The sequence below is a fragment of the Hyla sarda genome, chromosome 6 (assembly GCF_029499605.1).
Source record: "Hyla sarda isolate aHylSar1 chromosome 6, aHylSar1.hap1, whole genome shotgun sequence".
Classification (NCBI taxonomy): Eukaryota; Metazoa; Chordata; class Amphibia; order Anura; family Hylidae; genus Hyla; species Hyla sarda.
Window position 1 is genome coordinate 215,485,194 of NC_079194.1, and position 23,747 is coordinate 215,508,940.

General features: G+C 44.8%; 1 long non-coding RNA gene across 1 annotated transcript in view; it reads right to left on the reverse strand.

The window, feature by feature from the left end:
* Positions 1–17,054: 17,054 nt before the first annotated feature.
* Positions 17,055–23,747, reverse strand: part of LOC130276697 (uncharacterized) — a 63,176-nt gene continuing 56,483 nt past the window's right edge. Inside the window, exons 2-3 of the long non-coding RNA XR_008845220.1 lie at positions 18,119–18,196; positions 17,055–17,204 (exon numbers count right to left, since the gene is read on the reverse strand). This is a non-coding gene — a long non-coding RNA (uncharacterized LOC130276697). The remainder of the gene's footprint in view (positions 17,205–18,118; positions 18,197–23,747) is intronic.

Sequence of the window (23,747 nt, forward strand, 5' to 3'; positions counted from 1 at the left end):
AAGGATCTAGGTCTTGCTACAGAGAACTGTATTTTGAAATATTTGGAACTGGATCACATAATCATGTATGTGTATAATATAGTAAATCTGCCTTTTTCAAGCAAAAAAACATGCTCTTGACGTCACGGTCATGCCCCGCTCGTGAAGTCATGGCCACGCCCCCTCAATGCAAGTCTATGGGAGGGGGCGTGACGGCCGTCACGCCCCTCTCATAGACTTACATTGAGGGGCATGAACATACCGTCACAAGCCTCCACTCTACATCGCCAGTCATCTGGGACGGAGCGAAGTTCGCTCCATGCACCAGATGTCTGGGGTGCTGCAGCTGAGACCCCCGCAATCAGACATCTTATGCCCTATACAATGCTATGGACAGTCCAGATCTGCAAAACATGTCAATGGCTGGAAGAACTGATTAATCAGATTAAACTCCTGTATTACTGAAGTGCATGCACTGACTGGCTGTCTGGTGGCACCTCCCTACAGTACAGGGTGGTATTACAAGCTCTGTACTACTATTTACCTGTGCTAGGGTTAGCTGCTTCTTTGGACACCAGGTAAGGGCAGCTCCATTTTACTTTTATAGGACATTGTGTGTCCTGTACAGGACCCTGAAGAAGCTCCTGTCCCTCTACATCAGGGGTGGGCAATTATTTTTTCCATGGGGCCACATGAGAAACTAAAAATATTGTGGAGGGGCGGGTAGTTTTCCCCCAGATTAGCATAGTTTCCCCCCAGATTAGGAGCATGGTTTTCCCCCCAGATTAGGAGCATAGTTTTACCCCAGATTAGGAGCATACTTGTCCCCCAGATTAGGAGCATACTTGTCCCCCAGATTAGGCAGCATAGTTGTCCCCCAGATTAGGCAGCATAGTTGTCCCCCAGATTAGGAGCATAGTTGTCCCCCAGATTAGGAGCATACTTGTCCCCCAGATTAGGAGCATAGTGCCCCCCCAGATTAGGCAGCATAGATGTCCCCCAGATTAGGAGCATAGTTGTCCCCCAGATTAGACAGCATAGTTGTCCCCCAGATTATGCAGCATAGTTTTCCCCCAGATTAGGAGCATAGTTGTCCCCCAGATTAGGCAGCATAGTTTTCCACCAGATTAGGAAGCATAGATTTCCCCCAGATTAGGAGCATAGTTTCCCCCCATGTTAGGAACATAGTTGTCCCCCAGATTAGGCAGCATAGATGTCACCCAGATTAGGCAGCATAGATGTCCCACAGATTAGGCAGCATAGATGTCCCCCAGATTACCACAGTTTTCCCCCATATGAGGCAGCTCGCCCCCCACACTGTCACACACATACAGAGACAGACACATACACAAAGACACACATATAAACACACACATACACAAAGACACACATATAAACACACACATACACAAAGACACACATAAACACACACATACACAAAGACACACATATAAACACACACATACACAAAGATACACATATAAACACATACATACACAAAGATACACATATGAACACACACAGACAACACAGACACATAGTTTAGAGCTGAGGGGAGGGGGCGGAGCAGACAGGATACACGGCCTCTCCTCCTCATCTCCCTCCCCTCCTTTCCTCTGCCTTCCGAGGTTCTACGACTGCACAGCAGGGGAGGGGGGGGCGGGGGGAGGGGAGAGAGTGCACGCTCCCTTCTTCTGCCTGTCAGCAGTGTACGGGCTCTCCCTGTCACAGGCTGATGGTGCAGACCTGGGCATTGTACGGCCCGACAGTGAGCGCGGGCCGGGCAGAGCCAATCAAAGGGCCGTATGTGGCCCGCGGGCCGTACAATGCCCAGGTCTGCTCTACATAGACTTACTTACTTTGATATGTAATGAATTTCTTTCTCTATATTAGTTATCTAGTTATTTTTCTATAATCCTCACTTTTTTCTATTTTTGGATGACATTTTGGTGGCTTCAGAACCAATTACCAGGTTTCCATAGAGTTATATTTTCAACATACAATGGTTTCAGCATACAATGGTCATCCTGGAACCAATTCATATTGTAACTTGAGGAACCACTGTAGTTCTAAAAAGAAATGCATTTGTTTGATTCTAATCACAGACAGTTTTTATGGAAAAGTTCACAACAGTAAGTTTACTATAAAACTGTGGTGTATTATTGTTCCTGACTAGTCCACTGCCAATATGTGTCATATGATTTTACATGTCTAAAAAATATGTTAATACATCAATGAATGCCAATTGATCTGGCCACCTCAAATACAAAGCCATTATGTACGTGGAGCTATATTCATACGGCAGATAAACATTGACAGTGATGAAAGGAGAGCTCAGACAGTACCTTGATTTAAAAGAACATAAGAAGATATCCTGCCTGGGATCTGCTCATAAATCCACCTGTCATATTAAATGTCTTGCCATATTTTATAGATGCTTGTTGTGTAGATATATCACTTCATAAACTCTAATGTTATAATTCAGGAATACAGTTAAATGTCCCAGAAACATTATTCTCACTGTCAACAGCAATATATCAGGACTAGCCATGATCTGAAGGTTGTCTGGTAAGACTTGGGTAATCTGAAAGTATAAAAATAAAATCTTCAATATATTGCATAAAATAATATGTTAAATCCAAGTTTAATATGTTTAAGACTAGTAGAGGAACATTTACCAGTTATAACCACAGCTTCTCATATACGTATGCCCCTAAAAAGGTGACCAGTGGTGTCACTGGTTGACTTCTTAGTTCGTGTAAGTGTAATGACTAATGCAGATATGAATATGCACAGTCCAAAGCTGAGAATCTTTACAGGTTGGCCTTTCTATACTCACACAACTCCGGCTCTGCAACACAGTGCCCGGATAAAGGTGGTAGGAAAAATCTTCATGATGTGGTAGCCTAGCAGCACTAACATCAACCGGAGGTCAATGAAGAGATTAGTGTGTTGAAGAGAGACCCTTGTCCAGCCTTCTTCTCTCTGGCATAAACAATAAACTCCCTCTTGGAGATAAAGAACCTAAATACATTATCCTCACAGTGTGGACAGAACAGGAACTGTGGTTTTACCATAGACTACTCCTTCATCCATCTGGTTTTGGTCCAACCACTTCTGGGAGAGGGAGGTTGGACTAGAGACTTTTTCAACCATCTTCATCTGGGTAAGTAAATGCAGAAACATTAACTGTTTACACTCTGTAAGACCACTGTGTTTGCAATTTATATGGTGCAATGTAATAAATACTCAGTACCTCATACACATTAATGCATAATGGCAAACCTTCTCTCTTGAGGAAAGTAGATGTAGTTTTACACTATTATGGGGTGGCCATCTTTTATGAGCTGTTTTTGATGTCATTTAGACAGATGCCTTACAACAAACTACATTGGCATAGGCACAATATACTGGATATATACTATCTAACTACTAGTGCCACCTTTTACTGTACTCCTGTCTATAATAATTAGGAGAATGCTGCTGAAAAGTATGTAATTTCATTTAAAGATGACAAAAGTCAACAATTAACAATTTAATTCGAATTGGCCAAAAAATGATTGTCTCCCCGACAGAAAAAGGGGTCTTGCGATTGGCTTTCTCCCCTTTCCTCATTTAGAATACATGCATGCTTGGTAAAGTACATATGTATGTGATGATCAGGAAAGGCACAATACATTCAGAAAGTCTTTAAACCTTCTTGCATTATGTTATGTAGACATTTTTCCAAATAAAAAAAAAAAGAAAAAGGAGGGGAAAAAATGAATTTGCCCCATTGCTATGACACTTGAAATGTAGGTCTGGGCGTTTCCTATTCCTCTTGATCCTCTCTGAGATGTTTCTACACCTTGATTGGAGTCACCTATACTAAATTCAGATGATTGGACATGATTTGAAAAGACACAGCCCTGTCTTTATAAAAACCAATGTGGTGAGCTGGGGGTATTGCAATAGTGTAGCAGGGTCTGGTAGTATTAACCCTGTGGGGTAAGGTGTTATTAACCCCTGATTATTCGTGACGCCAGGAAGTGGTTCTTCCGGTATGGTAACCGCTGTCAACCAACCCAATAACGGTCTTCAATATAGGAATGTCCACAGCAGGAATTATGCAAGAACTGGAACTTTTACTTGTAATTCTTAAGAAACAGTCTTTACAGTTATTCAGTTTCTCTAGTGGCAACCAGGACACAGGATACCTCGCAGGCTTGCTGGGACTTGTAGCATTGAGAATATCTATGCAGGCCACTGTGCTACTAATATTATTCTGGAGTTTAGTAGTAGTCACTAGAATTGTAGATAGAGCTTGATAACTCACGTTTTGAAGTGGCTGCAGGTTCTTTAGGCTTTGGCCTAGCGGAGATGAATTTAGATAGTACAGGTATTGTGCTTGGCTGAAATCCAGGAGATAAGAGAGAGAGTTTAGAGACTACAGCCCCTTATATACTAAGGAGGCTGGACTAAAGCCCATATGTTGCAAAGATTGTGGGTCCTGTACCCAAGGAACTCTGGGTATGTCACATGACAGTGCTTCACATGACTAACACTGTACACATTTGTACAAACTTTATACATATTGACAATGCTTACGCAATATATACAATGCATTTATATGAGACAATAGAAGGTGGGCAAAGGGGTGAACCCTGCAAGAGAGCCCTATGGACTGCAGGTGCTCTTCCTGAGGGGACCTAGGGAGGGTGCAGGACCATCTCCTGTACAGGGACACCACACCAAGTTAGGAGATTAAATAACTGCCTGTACAGCTCAGAGACAGGATTGTGTGAGGCGTAGATCTGAAGGGGACAAACAATTATGCTGCCTGCTTTAGTTTCAAACTTCTGTCCCCATGGACCATTAATATACTTCAATGTTGAGGTGGGTAGAAATAGTGATCCTCTACCTTCCTAGGTGAGAACATGCAGAAGATGTTTAATTATCTATGCGCAATGCCACATATTCCTTACAAGCAGCAATTCTAAAATAATATAGAACATAACTGCATACACATATGGAGGAAGCTTCACTGACAAGCATCCTTTTATAAGTCATATTACATCTTTATTTTTATTTTTAGAACACATTGTAGTTACATTTTTGACATAAGTAAACAAAATAGCAAACCAAGAAATGGTGTTATGCATATATCATAAAAAAACAAATTATAAAGAGAATGTCCCGCAGAAGGCCAATGAAAGGTGTTGGCAAAGCAGGGATTGCGTATCCATAGTACAGAACTAAGTCCCGTATAAAATCCATGTCAGTGACAAAAAGAAAAAAGGCACAAACTGTATACATAAGCAATGTAGGAGACATTGAAAGCATAGTAGCAAAACACGCAATATAGAATAAATACAGATTAACCCAGGCAGCAGTGTTCCCAGAAGAGAAAATGTGTTGCCCTAGTCAGAACGGCTAAGATAGACGCAAGGCTCCCAGGGTGCCCCCTATGGCTCTCAAGCAGTACCACTCAGTGGAACTAAAGAATCTAACAATATCTTTAACTTTAGTGGCAGTGTATTGTGAATATTATATTATTGTGAATAAACACTTCCCATTTATAGAAAAAAAAAAAAAAAAAAAGACCAGTGTGTGTGCTTTTCTGTCTTTCCGTGTCTATTCTGTCTTTCCCACAAAGTAGTTTAAGTTGCTGGATGACCATGGCAAGGGTCGGGATGGAAGAGGACAGCCAGGAAGAAAAAAGGCAGTGGAGAGCCACCAGGAGGACAATATGAACCATCTAGGGCACCTTGGGGTGAGACTGATGTCAAATCCCACGTGTCAGAAATATAAGTGAGAATTAGGCGCCAATATGTGGTGGTGTCGGAACATGCCCAAACTCCATGCCATAAGTTAGTCAATGGGTTAGAACACTTAGGGCATGCAGTTATTCCAGGAAGTCAGGAGACAGCAAAATATTGTTGTGTGTGGTGGAAATTTGTTATTATAAATTGTGCTCAGGGTCTTGCCTACTGCTATGCCCAGGTAGGTGACAGAGGATATGGCCACCCTAATACCCAAATCCAAAATATCCAGGAGCCAATGTGGCAGGGAGGATCCCAGTGGAAGCAATTCTGATTTGGCAACATTGACCTTGTAGCCCAAGAAACTTCTGAAAATGTTTAAATGGACAAGGATGCCAATAAAGAGCAACACGTCATCCGCAAACATTGTGAGTTTTACTTCTCTCACCCCCACCTTTATGCCAGAGTAAAGAGTCGAAGACAATAAAGATTTCACCAATGGTTCAAGGGCTAGGGCTTTATCAAAGAAATCGGACGATATGAGCCCCAATCACTGGAATCTTTGCCCAGTTTCGGTAATACTTTTATGTATGCTAAGGAAACTTGTTTAGTAATCGACCCTGAGGACATAAATTTCCTGAAAACATCTACTAGAATTGGGGATGGTTGGGGCAAGAGGAATTTGAAAAATTCCCTGAGTAGCCATCTGGCCAGGTGCTTTACCATTATGTAGGCTCTTCACAATGGAATTAATCTCCTCCTCCGTCACCTGGGCATTAAGAACATCCCTCTGGTCATCCGACAGCAAGGGCAGGTCCAGTCCCTGCATGAAGGCCTCACCGGTGGATACATCATTGGGAGAGTCCTGATAAAGAGTTACACAAAAATTGGCTAGGATCTTATTAATGGAATGTGGATTCATGTGTTTCACCCCCAAGGAGTCCTTAAGGGCAGTTATGTGGGATGGGACCTTCTTCCCCTTGGCTAGGCGAGCTAATAAGCGTCCGGCCTTGTTCCCCAGACGGAAAAGGTCAACCTCGAATTGAGAGTGACAAAGTTGCTCCTTTCTGTCCAACCAGAGTTCAAATTGGGTCCTAGCATCCTTCCAAGCAGACCTGTGCGGCTCCGTGGGGGAACTAAGAAAGAGGGCATATCCGTCTCGCAATCGGGTGCTGGCTGTAGTGAACTGGGTAAGAGAGGTGCGTTTCAAAGCTAACATATGAGCAATCAAACAACCCCGAAGCACCATTTTCCAATAGAGCAGCAGGTCAGAGCTGTGGGCTTCACTGTGCAATGCAGCCATCATGTCTGTAATTGTTCCACAAATTACTCATCTTTAACTAATAGGGAGGAGAAATGCCAGAGAATATCGTTACCCTTGGGGCAGGAGGGGTAGAACTGCAGGGTCAGAGGAGAATGGTCCGAAAGAGCTAGATCTCCAATATCCACAGATTGCACCTTTTGACTAAGTAAAAAATGTGAAAAGGGACTAAGTAAAAAAAAGTCATCAATTTGAGACCATGAGCTATGGGCATTGGACAAATGTGTAAATTCACTATTATCTGGATGAGACAGTCTCCAGGCATCCTTCAGTCTCAACTGGTCCAAAAATAGGGGAAGAACACAGTCTCGAGACCTAACAGGTGGCACCGTGTTATAGTCACCCCCCAATATTTTGCCACTGTACCATCAGTCTGTATCCTAGCAGTCAGCTCCCCAAAAAAGGATGCATTCTCCCCATTAGGTGCATAAATTCTTTTTTCGGGCAGGAGGAGAAGGAGGAGGAATACTCATGAGGGAATGATGACCCCCCTTCCCCCAGCTAGGGTCTCAGGGAACACTTCAAGTTCCCCCAAGAGGAATAAACTACCTCCCCACCCAGTGACGGCCATTGGTAAACCAAAAGCAAGGGCAACAAGGAGGGTATTGGGGGCTCATCAAACAAAACAACGTGACACACAAAACCTGAGAGGAGCATCTGGTGAAGCTCACAGGAAGGTCCTGAAGCTTCACTGTTGAATAAAACAGTGGATGAGGAGATGATCAATAAAGAGAGGATTGTCGGTCATTGTTTTGGCCCCGTCTTGGAGAGTGGTGGCGTCTACGGCGTTCCCTCAGGCCAGGTGAGTATGTCAGCTCTCTAGTAGTTGAGTGTGAGCGGTGATCTCTGGGTGAGCGTGATCGGAGATGCAGCGTTCTGGTGGACCGTTGCGAAGAGGAAGACGGGATCTGGTCTAGAGATGCTGCTGCTGTTTCAGGAGATTTGTAGACTGAGATAGTCCCCTCTGCATGGAAAACCAGCAGGATGGCAGGATACTGTAGCTGGAATCTGTATTTGTTTTCAAAGAGTGATGTACAAATTGTGCTGAAGGCTCTCCTACGTTTAGCCACTATCAAGGAGAAGTCCTCAAATATTAGAAGGCGCATGCATGAATCACCTGCGGTTGGGAAAGGTGCCTATAAGCATGCAATATTTCCACCTTATCATATAAGTCCAATAAGCGTAAAATAACTCGGCGATGACGGTTCTTCAGAGCAGCAGGTACACCATGTGTGGCAGATGGTGCAGCCCTGATTCTATGGGCCCTTTCTACTTGGCAAGGATGAGATAGTCCAAGAGTTTTAAGGTAAATCACGTTTGCAGAAACTCTTGGTATGACTAAGGGTGTTCTGTTACACGCCTGAAACGCGTAACCCTTTGTTTACCGTTCCTGTTTATAGCCATTTAATAAACCTGGGATCCGCTATACCTCGCTGGCATCTTCTTTCCTTGTTCCTGCATTCGGTGCCGCCATATACCTGCCTTGCGTTGGTTTTGGGAGGATGGTCCAGTGCTAGCTGATCAGTCCGTATACTGTCTGTGCTTCTGAGGAGGTAACCGCCTCCTTGACACCCACGATGATCAAATTATTGTGTCAGGACCTGTTTTCTAGACATACTCACATACCCTGGTCAATTCAGATTCTGTGGCACGCAAGCGCCTTTCCATCACCGTCTCCACATCCTCCAGGTGAGACACCCGCTGTTCAACTTCATTCAGGCGGCCAGTGTGCTCCTGCATTTCTAACTGTAAATTCTGTAATGTGGCTTTAAGGACCTGTTCCACAAATTGCTGCACATTGGGGTTGATGGGAAGTGCAACTTCTGCTGCCAGCCGCGGATAGTCAATGTGAATGGAGGCACCTGGAGATGCAAGGGTGTCACGATGCCGGCTGGCAGGAGGTGGATCCTCTGTGCCAGAGAGGGATGGCGAGGACCGTGCTAGTGGACCGGTTCTAAGACACTACTGGTTTTCACCAGAGCCCGCCGCAAAGCGGGATGGTCTTGCTGCGGCGGTAGTGACCAGGTCGTATCCACTAGCAACGGCACCTCTCTGGCTGCTGAAGATAGGCGAGGTACAAGGGAGTAGGCAGAAGCAAAGTCGGACGTAGCAGAAGGTCGGGGGCAGGCGGCAAGGTTCGTAGTCAGGGGAGATAGCAATAGTACTGGTACACAGGGTATAAACACACAAAGAACGCTTTCACTGGCACTAAGGCAACAAGATCCGGCAAGGGAGTGCAAGGGAGGAGACTAGATATAAGCAGGGAACAGGTGGGAACCAATTAAGCTAATTGGGCCAGGCACCAATCATTGGTGCACTGGCCCTTTAAGTCTCAGGGAGCTGGCGCGCGCGCGCCCTAGAGAGCGGAGCCGCGCGCGCCAGCACATGACCGCAGGAGACGGGAACGGGTAAGTGACCTGGGATGCGACTCGCAAGCGGGCGCGTCCCGCTGTGCGAATCGCATCCCCAACGGCCATGGCAGAGCAGCGCTCCCGGTCAGCGCTGACCGGGGAGCTGCAGGGAGAAGGACGCCGTGAGCGCTCCGGGGAGGAGCGGGGACCCGGAGCGCTAGGCGTAACAGTACCCCCCCCCTTAGGTCTCCCCTTCTCTTTATCGGGTAACTGCCTCCCCTGGGATGAGGACACCGGGAAAGGATGGAGGGATTCCTCAACGGCAGGCAGAACCGCAGGAGTAGGAATGGGGAGAGCGGGCAGAGGGCGGGACCTGGCACGGGGCAGTGTGACACCAGGACGAGGGCCATGAGGGGACACAGAAGCTTGCCTGGGAGGGGGGGAGGGGCATTTCCTGTGGCAGGCAGAGTCCTTAATGACCTTAGGGGGACCAGATACAGGAGGAACCACAGAGTTACGGCAAGGGTTACTGGGAACCGGTTTTAGACAGTTCTTGGAACAAGAGGACCCCCAACTCTTGATCTCCCCAGTGGACCAATCCAGGGTTGGGGAATGAAGTTGAAGCCAGGGAAGTCCAAGGAGAATTTCCGAGGTGCAATTGGGGAGGACCAAAAGTTCAATCCTCTCGTGGTGAGATCCGATGCTCATAAGAAGGGGCTCCGTGCGGAAACGTATGGTACAGTCCACCCTGGCTCCGTTGACCGCGGAAATGTGGAGTGGCTTGATAAGACGGGTCACCGGAATCCGGAATTTATTCACAAAGGAGTCCCGAATAAAATTCCCAGAAGCTCCAGAGTCCAGGCAGGCCACGGCTGAGAGGGGAGAGCTGGCTGAAGTGGAAATCCGAACAGGTACCGTGAGACGTGGAGAAGCCGACTTGGCATCAAGAGACGCCACACCCACGAGAGCTGAGTGCGAGCGTGCGTTTCCCAGACGTGGAGGACGGATTGGGCAATCCACCAGAAAATGTTCAGTACTGGCACAGTACAAACAAAGATTCTCTTCCTTACGGCGATTCCTCTCTTCCAGGGTCAGGCGAGACCGATCCACTTGCATGGCCTCCTCGGCGGGAGGCCTAGGCGCAGATTGCAGTGGAGACTGTGGGAGAGGTGTCCAGAGATCTAAGTCCTTTTCCTGGCGGAGCTCTTGATGCCTCTCAGAAAAACGCATGTCAATGCGAGTGGCTAGATGAATGAGTTCATGCAGGTTAGCAGGAGTCTCTCGTGCGGCCAGAACATCCTTAATGTTGCTGGATAGGCCTTTTTTAAAGGTCGCGCAGAGAGCCTCATTATTCCAGGATAGTTCAGAAGCAAGAGTACGGAATTGTATGGCGTACTCGCCAACGGAGGAATTACCCTGGACCAGGTTCAGCAGGGCAGTCTCAGCAGAAGAGGCTCGGGCAGGTTCCTCAAAGACACTTCGAATTTCCGAGAAGAAGGAGTGTACAGAGGCAGTGACAGGGTCATCGCGGTCCCAGAGCGGTGTGGCCCATGACAGGGCTTTTCCAGACAGAAGGCTGACTACGAAAGCCACCTTAGACCTTTCAGTAGGAAACTGATCCGACATCATCTCCAGATGCAGAGAACATTGGGAAAGGAAGCCACGGCAAAACTTAGAGTCCCCATTAAATTTGTCCGGCAAAGACAGGCGGAGGCTAGGAGTGGCCACTCGCTGCGGAAGAGGTGCAGGAGCTGGCGGAGGAGATGGTTGCTGCTGCTGTAGCTGAGACTGAATCTGCTGTAGCTGCGACTGGAGTTGCTGAGTCATGGTGGTCAAGTACGACAGCTGGTGATCTTGTTGGGCAATCTGTCGGGCTTGCTGGGCGACCAGTGTGGGGAGGTCGGCAATAACAGGCAGAGGAACTTCAGCGGGATCCATGGCCGGATCTACTGTCACGATGCCGGCTGGCAGGAGGTGGATCCTCTGTGCCAGAGAGGGATGGCGAGGACCGTGCTAGTGGACCGGTTCTAAGACACTACTGGTTTTCACCAGAGCCCGCCGCAAAGCGGGATGGTCTTGCTGCGGCGGTAGTGACCAGGTCGTATCCACTAGCAACGGCACCTCTCTGGCTGCTGAAGATAGGCGAGGTACAAGGGAGTAGGCAGAAGCAAAGTCGGACGTAGCAGAAGGTCGGGGGCAGGCGGCAAGGTTCGTAGTCAGGGGAGATAGCAATAGTACTGGTACACAGGGTATAAACACACAAAGAACGCTTTCACTGGCACTAAGGCAACAAGATCCGGCAAGGGAGTGCAAGGGAGGAGACTAGATATAAGCAGGGAACAGGTGGGAACCAATTAAGCTAATTGGGCCAGGCACCAATCATTGGTGCACTGGCCCTTTAAGTCTCAGGGAGCTGGCGCGCGCGCGCCCTAGAGAGCGGAGCCGCGCGCGCCAGCACATGACCGCAGGAGACGGGAACGGGTAAGTGACCTGGGATGCGACTCGCAAGCGGGCGCGTCCCGCTGTGCGAATCGCATCCCCAACGGCCATGGCAGAGCAGCGCTCCCGGTCAGCGCTGACCGGGGAGCTGCAGGGAGAAGGACGCCGTGAGCGCTCCGGGGAGGAGCGGGGACCCGGAGCGCTAGGCGTAACAAAGGGTTTCTAGTCTCCATGGAGCCATGGGCTTATCAGTGCCCAGGAGCATAGTAGCAGGCTTAGGTGAATGGTCAGCGGGCAGGCCGACCTCCATGTCTGTCATGAAAGCAGGGGCATGCATTTGTGGCTGTGCTGGAGATCCCTGTGTGGCCGTCTGTGGCCTTGTGCTGTCGGCGGCCATTTTACCTGCGCTGGTGGCGGATCTGCAGGCTGACCACTGTGCTGAACGTATCTGTCCATGTCTGGGCAGCTGCAGGGAGCAGTGGTGACCTTCCGACGGGCAGCAGGATCAGTGGGGAGCCGGTACATAGTGGGTAAGTGCCGGAGAGAGTGGGAGCTCACCGCGCTCGCTGCTTACATCGGCCACGCCAGAACCGGAAGTCCATATTACATCTTAATGATCAGATAGGTACTAATTATAATTGGTTCGTACCTAAAAGAAAGGCAGCAGATAATACTACTTGAACTATAGATATACCTGTTTTGTGTTTGTAGAAGTCTAAAAGCTTTGGACATGCATATCAAAATTCTTGTAATATACAGAAGAGACAAAGAAGAAGAAAGACCTGAAGGTTATCTGTCAGCTCTATATAATGCTCAGAGCTACAGACATGGAAAGATAACGAATAAAACAAATGATACATGTCTCTTTGCTGTTTGTGAAGTTACAAAATTATGTTTTCCTCAAAGCTCATGGATATAGGCACAATAGACGGGCTCTGACTCTCTTTACATGAATGGGATAGTTTACTAGGCATGCTCTGTGACATGTGCAGTGGTCATTCCACAAGGAAGGAGAGGCTGACCCCTGACCCTATTTACAATGGTAGTGGATCATGTCTTATCTATATAATGTTGTCATATTTCACTGTACTCCTGTTTGTGATAATAAGGAAGACTCTGATGGAAAGTGATCTTTACAGGACAGGGAGTCTCAGCTAAATATTAGGCCTAGTGGCCAGAATGAAAACTGCAAGATATCAGGCCTATCTTATAAAAACTTGATTTATACAATTGGTCATTTTTTGATGACACATTCATTTTACAGACAGACATAATATAGTAAAATGATGCTGGATGGGTAATGCTTGCACAGTCAGTCAGAGATGGTGGAGGCAATAAGTATTTGTGATTTAAAGTGAACCTGTCATCAACAAAAACTTTTTATATAATGTAGATTATACCATTATATGTATAGTTGTAATATACATTGGTTAAAAAATATGTATATTTTTGTCCCTGCAGCTATTGCCTTTGTGTCTCTATGAGGAGTCCAAATACAGGAAGTGATGGCAGGACAAGCAGGGCTCTGTGCAGTGAGGACAAGCAGGGCTCTGTGCACTGAAGACAAGCAGGGCTCTGTATACTGAGGACAAGCAGGGCTCTGTACACTGAGGGCATGCAGGGCTCTGTACACTGAGTATAGGCTGGGCTCTGTGCACTTAGGACAAGCAGGGCTCTGTACACTGAGGACAAGCAGGGCTCTGTGCACTGAGGACAAGCATGGCTCTGTACACTGAGGACAAACATGGTTCTGTACACTGAGGGCAAGCAGGGCTCTGTACACTGAGAACAAGCAGGGCTCTGTGCACTGAGGACAAGCAGGGCTCTGTACACTGAGTACAAGCAGGGCTCTGTACACTGAGGACAAGCAGGGCTCTGTGCAGTGAGGACAAACAGGGCTCTGTGCAGCGAGGACAAGCAGGGCTCTGTGCACTGAGGACAAGCAGGGCTCTGTGCACTGAGGACAAGCTGGGCTCTGTGCACTGAGGACAAGCAGGGCTCTGTACACTGAGGACATGCAGGGCTCTGTGCAGTGAGGACAAGCAGGGCTCTGTGCACTGAGGACAAGCAGGGTTCTGTGCACTGAGGACAAGCAGGGCTCTGTGCAGTGAAGACAAGCAGGGCTCTGTGCACTGAGGACAAGCAGGGCTCTGCAGTGAGGACAAGCAGGGCTCTGTACACTGAGGACAAGCAGGGCTCTGTACACTGAGGACAAGCAGGGTTCTGCAGTGAGGACAAGCAGGGCTCTGTACACTGAGGACAAACAGGGCTCTGTACACTGAGGACAAGCAGGGTTCTGCAGTGAGGACAAGCAGGACTCTGTGCACTATAGACATACAGGGCTCTGTGCACTGAGGCTCTGTGACATGCTACAGGCTCACATATGAGGATGATTGACAAGCCAAGAGTCTGCACAGAGCCCTGCTTGTCCTGTCCTCACTTCCTGTATTTGGACTCCTCATACAGACACACAGGCAATAGCTGCAGGGACAGCATTTTTTTCACCCAAAAATATACACATTTTTTAACCAATGTATATTGTAAATATACATATAATGGTATTATCTACATTATATAAAAAGTATTTGTTGACAGGTACACTTTAAAAAGTAAGCTCCTAAATAGTTTCACATAAATCCTGAAATTAACGATGGGAGCACCCATGTCTTCATCACATGACCAGGACACATTGGGGGAGATTTATCAAAACCTGTGCAGAGGAAAAGTTGCCCAGTTGCCCATAGCAACCAATCCGATTGCATCTTTTATTTTGCAGAGGCCTTGTTACAAATGAAAGAAGCAATCTGATTGGTTGCTATGGGCAACTGGGCATCTTTTCCTCTAACAGGTTTTGATAAATCTCCCCATTGCCATTTACTATAACAATAACCAGGACATGGAAAAGTTGTATACCTTTTCATCAAGCACTGAATGAACTTTAGGAATGAGCTGTAGATAAAGATCTATATGGGCCTCAGCATCACCTAAACATTACACCTCAGCAACATAGATATGTGTGTGTGGCCGACTGCTTTGGTTTTATGACTATTCTAGTTCTAATATGTCTTTCCTCCCGTAATGATGACCGCGCAGTCAAAAAATGCCTTACATCTCTTTCAGTTGCCAGTATACAAATACATTTGCCATCTGCTTTCTGCCTAACCCTCCAATTTGTAGCATGCAATTCTTCAGCAAGAAAGGGTGGCTAAAAATAACGAGTATTTCTGCGAAAAATTAAGAGAAAAAAAAAAAGGAAAAGCGATAAAGCGCAGGAATCTTGCCATCTTTACTTGGAAGGATAATCAGTAGCAATTCAAGTGTTGTGTTTGATCTAAACACATTCTGTCTGGTGCAGATAAAGCCAGAGACTCTCCGACTCGTTTATCTCATTGACAAATGTCTTTGTTCTTTGCTGCAGTCAGGAAGATCAAACAAATCCATTTATTTCTATTAAAGTTTCTGTGTTATTTGCAAACTTAGCACCATAGAGTTACTGATGGGGAAATTAGTGGTGATTTGACTACATTTACTAATTTCCAAGACCAAAGGGCTTTAGGGGCCAATGATTTCCCATTTAAAGTGTAGTTTAGCTTTTCTGAAACTTTATACCGTATTTTTTGCCGTATAAGACCCACTTTTCTTCCACAAAACTGGGGGGAAGTTGCTGCGTCTTATACGGCAAATACACATTAAAACCCTGTCCTATCGCGGCGGTCCCTGCGGCCATCAACGGCCGGGACCCGCGGCTAATACAGGACATCACTGATCGCGGTGATGCCCTGTATTAACCCTTCAGACACGGCGATCAAAGCTGACTGCCGCGTCTGAAGCGAAAGTGACACTAACCCGGCTGCTCAGTCGGGCTGTTCGGGACGGCCACGGTGAAATCACGGCATCCCGAACAGCTTACAGGACACTGGGAGGGACCTTACCTGCCTCCTCGGTGTCTGCTCCGTTCCGGGATCCCCTGCATGGCCGGCGCTCTCCTTCGTCGTCATCACGTCGTCGCGCATGCCGTCCCGTCATCCAATAGGAGCGGTGTGCGTAGCGGCGTGCGTAGTGACGTGATGGCGGCGACGGAGAGTGAGGATACCGGGCAGCAGAGATGTTCCGGAGCGACGGGGACACCCAGGGGACACAGCGACAGCGATGGAGGGCGACATCCAGGGCAGCGGTGACGGGTCCGGAGCGGCAGGGACACGTGAGTATTACCTCCTATACCAGTGGTCTTCAACCTGCGGACCTCCAGATGTTGCAAAACTACAACTCCTGGCATGCCCGGACAGCCAACGGCTGTCCGGGCATGCTGGGAGTTGTTGTTTTGCAACATCTGGAGATCCGCAGGTTGAAGATCACTGTCCTATACTTTACATTGTATTTGGTTCGGAATCTTTTTTTTCTAGATTTTCCTCCTTTAAAATTGAGTGCGTCTTATATGCCGGAGCGTCTTATATGGCAAAAAATACGGGTACATAGCTTATTAGACTTTTATTACTGGGGCCTCAAGCCTGATTGCGGCTTTGTACAAGGTGGGACACCCCCAAAGACCTAATTCCTGGGTGTCACTATGGAGGCTACCTGAGAACAGATCAGAGCCTGTTTAGGCATGACAGAGGTGTGCCCCAACAGGTGCCCGTGTCTATGTCTAGGCACAGCAACAATATACTAGCAACAAATATGGCAGTATATTGTAATAAAAAAAAACATGTTAAAATAAAATCCCTATATAGGATTTTAAAAAAGTAAAAAATTATTAGAGTTGAACAATACACATGAGATCTCCATGGCTGTACATGCATTATAAATATATACTTAAAGCAATAAATAAGTAATATGAAAAAATAAATTAATTAATTGGGCAGAATGATGGGGATTTGCTTGTCCTGCAAAATTTTAATGATCAAAAATGAATCGCTAACAAAAAAAATCAGACTAAAAAAAACTGGTGGAAGGTCTTAAAAGGGCACTCCACAGGAGAGGAGATAAGTGTCTGATTGTGGGTGGTCTGACTGCTGTCACCATCCGTGATCTCCAGAATGGGGCCTGTTTCTTACCTAGGAGGGCACCAGCCCTTACCTTCCAAGAGGACCTGGTCTCAGGAGTGATTCCCCGCTCCTTCATTCACCGGCTGATCACCAGCTTATCACCTACCTAAGTTTTACACTTTGTATAGCCTGGAAAAAAGATGGGAAAAGGGACATGACCATAAGATTTAGCTTTGAATTTTATTTACTTCCTCTATTTTGAAAAATTTTCCTCTTCACCACAATAAACACCCAGCAAGACACTCCGCAAGTGACTCTGGAGAACTCTGTCTGACATCTCCACACGAGACTTCTCATTTCTTTGTTCTCAGATCCTACTTCACCTTTCCTGTGAAGTAACAGGGAAAACATTACAACTCATATTGTTATACCTTATAACTAGAGATGAGCGAACTTAAAGTAAATTCGAATCGTCACGAACTTCTCAGCTCGGCGGTTGCTGACTTTTCCTGCATAAATTAGTTCAGCTTTCCAGTGCTCCGGTGGGCTGGAAAAGGTGGATACAGTCCTAGGAAAGAGTCTCCTAGGAATGTATCCACCTTTTCCAGCCCACGGGAGCACCTGAAAGCTGAACTAATTTATGCAGGATAAGTCATCAACTGCCGAGCCGAGAAGTTTGTGACGAATCGAATTTACTGTAAGTTCGCTCATCTCTACTTATAACCATAAATATACCTTATCCACTTTTCTTTACCATTTGTTATATGGGTATCTTATCTTGAAAATAAGGAAAATTGATTTGAAACAAAAGCTTTCTCGTAAGTATATATAACGTTCCGGAGGGAAACATTTTATAGGGATTAACCCCTTCACCTTCTAAAAATCACCTTCTAAAAATCAAAATGTTTAAATTTTCCACCTACAGACCCATATGAGGACTTTTATTTTTTATTTTTTGCGCCACCAATTTTACTGTGACATCAATCATTTTACCCCAACATCTATGGCAAAACTAAAAAAAATAATATTTGTGGGGCATAATTGGAAAAAACGAAATGCCATTTTGTAACTTTTGGGGGCTTCTGATTCTACGCAGTGCACTTTTTGGTAAAAATGACACCTTATCTTTGTTTTGTAGGTCCATATGGTTACAAGGATACCTAGGGCTGGGCGGTATGGCCAAATATGTGTATCACAGTATTTTTGTAACTTATGGCGGTTCCACGGTATATAACGGTATCCCCCCCCCTCCCCCAAAATTAATTATCAGCCCAGCGCTGTCCCCATCGGGGTACTACTCACGTCACCCGCAACCGCTGGTCTCCTCGTCCTGTTTGTTGCGGCCGCCGGCGCTGACACTCCATAATGTATCCCTATGCCCTGCAAAAGGTAAACAAAATAAACTAACGCATGTTCCAATTATTATAACGTCAGCAGAGAGCACTGTGCTCGTGATGTCATCAGAGAGCATTCCAAAAAGAAAAGAATTTCCTCTGTAGTATTCAGCAGCTAATAAGTACAGGAAGGATTAAGATTTTTTAATAGAAGTAATGTAAAAATCTGTTTAACTTTCCGGAGCCTGTTGATTTAAAAGAAAAAAGGTTTTCACCGGAGTACCCCTTTAACTTGTCCTGGTCCATACAGTTGTTCTTCGGCAATCTTCTCCGGCGACTTCAGCTCCGGGTCTGGCTTGGGACATGGGCGGAGCTTAGTGACGTCCCGGGCCCAGAGCTGAAGATACCAGAGTAGATTACCGAAGAACGACTGCATTGAACGGGACAAAGTAACTATCATTGTCATCAGTGTCACCTGCACTACTGTCGGTACTGACAGGTTAGTGCAGGAGACACTGGTGACAGAGGGGAGGCCTGGATCAATGGGTGCTGGGCCAGATTCTGCCATATAGATACTTGTTATGCTCTCTCTCTTTTTAAAGACGTAGAGGACTGTTACATGGAACACAGCCCCTGCATGTTATTACCAGAACACCCCAACTATCCTGGTGGTAACTTTATACATGGATATTTCAATTTCTGCTATTTCTTATTATACTCATCATGACAGCTAGTAGTGATTTATATACAGTATGGACCCTATAGAAGATTTCTTTTAGTCTAGGTTCACATTATGATGGTGCCTTCTGTGGCACAGACAATTCAGGAAAATGTCAAAGTTAAATGCCGACATATCTGTGCTCTGGACAGGCATTGGCCCCTTTGATTTCAATTGCCAGAACTTGTATTTTATTGGAACATATTGGTGACTAATCCCATACTAGATGTAGCCCATGCAGATTCAATGGGGTCTAGTATAGTCTTTACTAGCTGAGTACCCGGCGTTGCTCGGTTTTTCCTACCTAATCCTTGTGGGGGAGAAAAAGCAACATAGGAGGAAGTACTTGTCCTTATATCCCGACCTCATTACCCTACCTCATATCCCGTCCTCATATCCCGTCCTCATATCCCGTCCTCATATCCCGTCCTCATATCCCGTCCTCATATCCCGACCTCATATCCTGTCCTCATATCCCGTCCTCATATCCCGACCTCATATCACGTCCGCATATCCCGACCTCATTACCCTACCTCATATCCTGACCTCATATCCCCTCCTCATATCCCTTCCTCATATCCCAACCTCATATCCCATCCTCATATCCCAAACTGATATCCCGTCCTCATATCCCGACCTCATATCTCTACCTCATATCCTGTTCTCATATTTTGTCCTCATATCCCGTCCTCATATCCCATCCTCATATCTAGTCCTCATATCCCGTCCTCATATCCCGTCCTCATATCTAGTCCTCATATCCCATCCTCATATCCCATCCTCATATCCAGTCCTCATATCCCGACCTCATATCCCGACCTCATATCTCATCCTCATAATCTGACCTCATATCCTGTCCTCATATCCCAACCTCATATCTCTACCTCATATCCTGTTCTCATATTTTGTCCTCATATCCCGTCCTCATATCCCATCCTCATATCTAGTCCTCATATCCCGTCCTCATATCCCGTCCTCATATCTAGTCCTCATATCCCATCCTCATATACGGTCCTCATATCCCGACCTCATATCTCATCCTCATATCCTGACCTCATATCCTGTCCTCATATCCCAACCTCATATCTCTACCTCATATCCTGTTCTCATATTTTGTCCTCATATCCCATACTCATATCCAGTCCTCATATCCCATCCTCATATCCAGTCCTCATATCCCAACCTCATATCTCGTTCCCATATCCCGACCTCATATCCTGTCCTAATATCCTGTCCTCATATCCCGACTTCATATCTCTACCTCATATCCTGTTCTCATATTTTGTCCTCATATCCCGACCTCATATCCCGTCCTCATATCCTATCCTCATTTACCAACCTCATATCTCTTCTCATATTCTGTTCTCATAGTTTGTCCTCATATCCTGTCCTCATATCTTGAACTCATATCTCTACCTCAGATCCTGTTCTCATATCCAGTCCTCATATCCTGCGATTATATTCCAAGCTCATATCTCATCCTCCTATCCCGACCTCATATCCTGCCCTCATATCTCATCCTCATATCCCGTCCTCAGGTGGGGCTGAGTTGTTATGAAGAGATTGTAGGCCAAAAATAGGAGGAGGAATGGTTTTGTACAAGTGGGCATAACTTGCATAACTTGCAAGAGCTTGAAGTAAGGTCCTGGAAGTCCTATATACTTGCATAGAACTTAAGATAAAAAAAACATCTTACACGTAAGGGGGTAGGTTAGGGTTAATTTAACTATTATATATTTTTATTTGACATAAAAGTAACATGTGACTAAGTTTCATCATAATATCTGCAGCCATTTGGAAGTTATGCTCAAAACATACATTTCCCATAGACTTGCACGGGACTTTAAACAAAAACCTCGCAAATGGGGGTGGGTAAGGGTTAATTTACCTATCCTATGTTTGTAGTTGACATATAATACTAGTAACAGCAGGAATATTAGGTATATACACCAAGAGATACAAGTATAATATGGTATCACAGCTCTCAAGAGACCCTGGTTTTAGATAGTTATAAAAACATACTTTTATTGATATGAATTAAAATGATAGATTCCACACGTGAAAAAGATGTATAATAATAATAAACCCTTGACACCTATCCTGAATACCTATATACCTATAAGAGAGCAATGCATATCTAACATCAAGGGAGTGAGTAAGACCAAGAGTAGGTACTTGTTCCCATAGGTACAAAGGGGGTTGCTCAGGATCTCTCACATCCAGCAACAAACACCCCTTTTGGTAAACAATGCCACCAAGTAAAAAGAAGGAAAGATCTTTTTAGTTGAGATTTTGATGCGACTTTTGCTTTAGAGCCCTTCTCTGCAGAAATAGTATAGTGGTCTACAATAGAGCTTAAAATGCAACGGTCAGGAATTTAATCAACTCAGACTTTTATTGGAAAGTCTCAAAAAAGTCACATTAACAGAAAATACGCCGAAATGTCAGACCCTGTCAGACCCGGCGGAAATCCAATCTAAATAGTTAGTAGGAAGCCTTTTTTTTACCTATTCTTTTGGATGTACAAGGCGACACAGTGCAGTTTATGTTTCAAATGACATTTTAGCGTTAATCCGAAGGGTAATCTAATCTAATAATATATAAAATTCTAAAATAATACAATTTAATCCCAATGATCCCTATTTGTTAAAATTTTTTGGTCATTTTTGTTATCCTTGTAGATGTCTGATGAAAATTTTTTGTTTTGGTTTTCTATATTTTAGTGCTCCAATTCACTTCAGATTTCTTCTTTATCTATTTAAATTTTGTTGCGACCTGCGAAAAAATGAAAAAGCAATCTGATTGTTTGCTGTGGTCAATAGTGTTGCTCGCAATGCGAATTTTATTCGCGAATATAGCACTATATATTTGCAATTACGAATATTCATTTTTTTTTTCGTTTTTTTTTTTATTATTATTTTTTTTTTCACAGTACACATCACAGTGATCATCCCTCTCTGCTTCCAGCTTGTGTGGTGTAAAGAAGGCTCTAATACTACATATACTCGCATATATGAAAATTTGCATATGTTAATTTTCGCATAAGCGAATTTTCGTTTATGCTAATTTTCACATATGCTAATTTTTGGCATATGCTAATTTTCGCTTATGCAAAAATAAAACGCGAATATTACGAATATGCAAATTTAGCGAATATATGACAAATATTCGGCCATATATTCATGAAATATCGCAAATTCGAATATGGCCTATGCCGCTCAACACTAGTGGTCAACTGCACAACTTCTTCCTCTACACATTTTGTCATCAATCTCCCCCTTTTCAATTCCATGACACTATGCTGTGCCTGACTGTGCCTAAGGCTATGTTCTCACGACGGAATGTCCACACAGAGAATCTCTAAGCGCACATTCCGTACAGTGCATGGGCTGACAGAATATTCTGGCGCTTGGTCCGCACAGGAATGCGCTGTCTCACAGACAGTTATGCATTCCATGAGGCTTCCGCACAAAGAATAACCGCGTTTATTCTGTGTGGACACGGACAAAGGAATTCCCATTCAGGAAAGATCTGGCATGAAAATTCCACCGTGTGTACTGTACGGCAGAGTCACGTTGAATTAAACATGACTCTGCTGCAGCGGAATCTCGGTGCCAATTTCCTATCCAGAAATTTATATAAAAAGCATAAGTTACTGTACTCTTGCAACTTTTTAGATAATTGTCTCAGGCTGTGCAACTTTTGTGAGACTTTTCTTGTGCGACTTTTTAGATAATTGTCTCAGGCCATGAGACTTTTCTTGTGCGACTTTTTAGATAATTGTCTCAGGCCATCAGACTTTTGCGAGACTTTTCTCGTTCGACTTTTTAGATAATTGTCTCAGGCCATGAGACTTTTCTTGTGCGACTTTTTAGATAATTGTCTCAGGCCATGAGACTTTTGTGAGACTTTTCTCGTTCAACTTTTTAGATAATTGTCTCAGGCCATGAGACTTTTCTTGTGCGACTTTTTAGATAATTGTCTCAGGCCATGAGACTTTTGTGAGACTTTTCTCGTTCGACTTTTTAGATAATTGTCTCAGGCCGTGAGACTTTTGTGAGACTTTTCTCGTTCAACTACTTAGAGACTTTTCTGGTCTAAAGTGCTGCAGAGAATAGACACTAAAGTCCATTTGCAAAATTTACTAAATGCCGTGCAACGTTTCATAAATTTATCGGAAAATAGACCCATGCTCAGATACTTTTCACGTATGTACTTTTCAAGTAGTGCGGAGAATAGACAATGGTAGTAAATCTCCCCCATTGAGTTATATATACAAGATACTGCAAAATGTTTTGATTTGCATCTGCATTATTGGACTAATATGGCTACTCAAATTTAATATACATATATATATATATATATATATACATATATATATAAAAAGCAAAATCATCGGTAGTTGCAGTATCTTGTAATACCTTTTTTATTGGACTAACAAGATTTTGTAGAGACAAGCTTTCGGGATTCCTCCCTTTATCAAGTCATAAGCATTTCTGAGCTCACAAGGAGAAAACACAGGTTCTATCTCACAAAATATGCAGGGGTTAAAACAACATTAGTGGAGAATGGACATTAAGTTGGGCCATAAATTGTATAGCAATTGTATGGCCCAACTTAATGTCCATTCTCCACTAATGTTGTTTTAACCCCTGCATATTTTGTGAGATAGAACCTGTGTTTTCTCCTTGTGAGCTCAGAAATGCTTATGACTTGATAAAGGGAGGAATCCCGAAAGCTTGTCTCTACAAAATCTTGTTAGTCCAATAAAAAAGGTATTACAAGATACTGCAACTACCGATGATTTTGCTTTTTGCATCACTGGACTAATACGGCTACTCCTAACTAATCTACATATATATATATATATACACTCCAC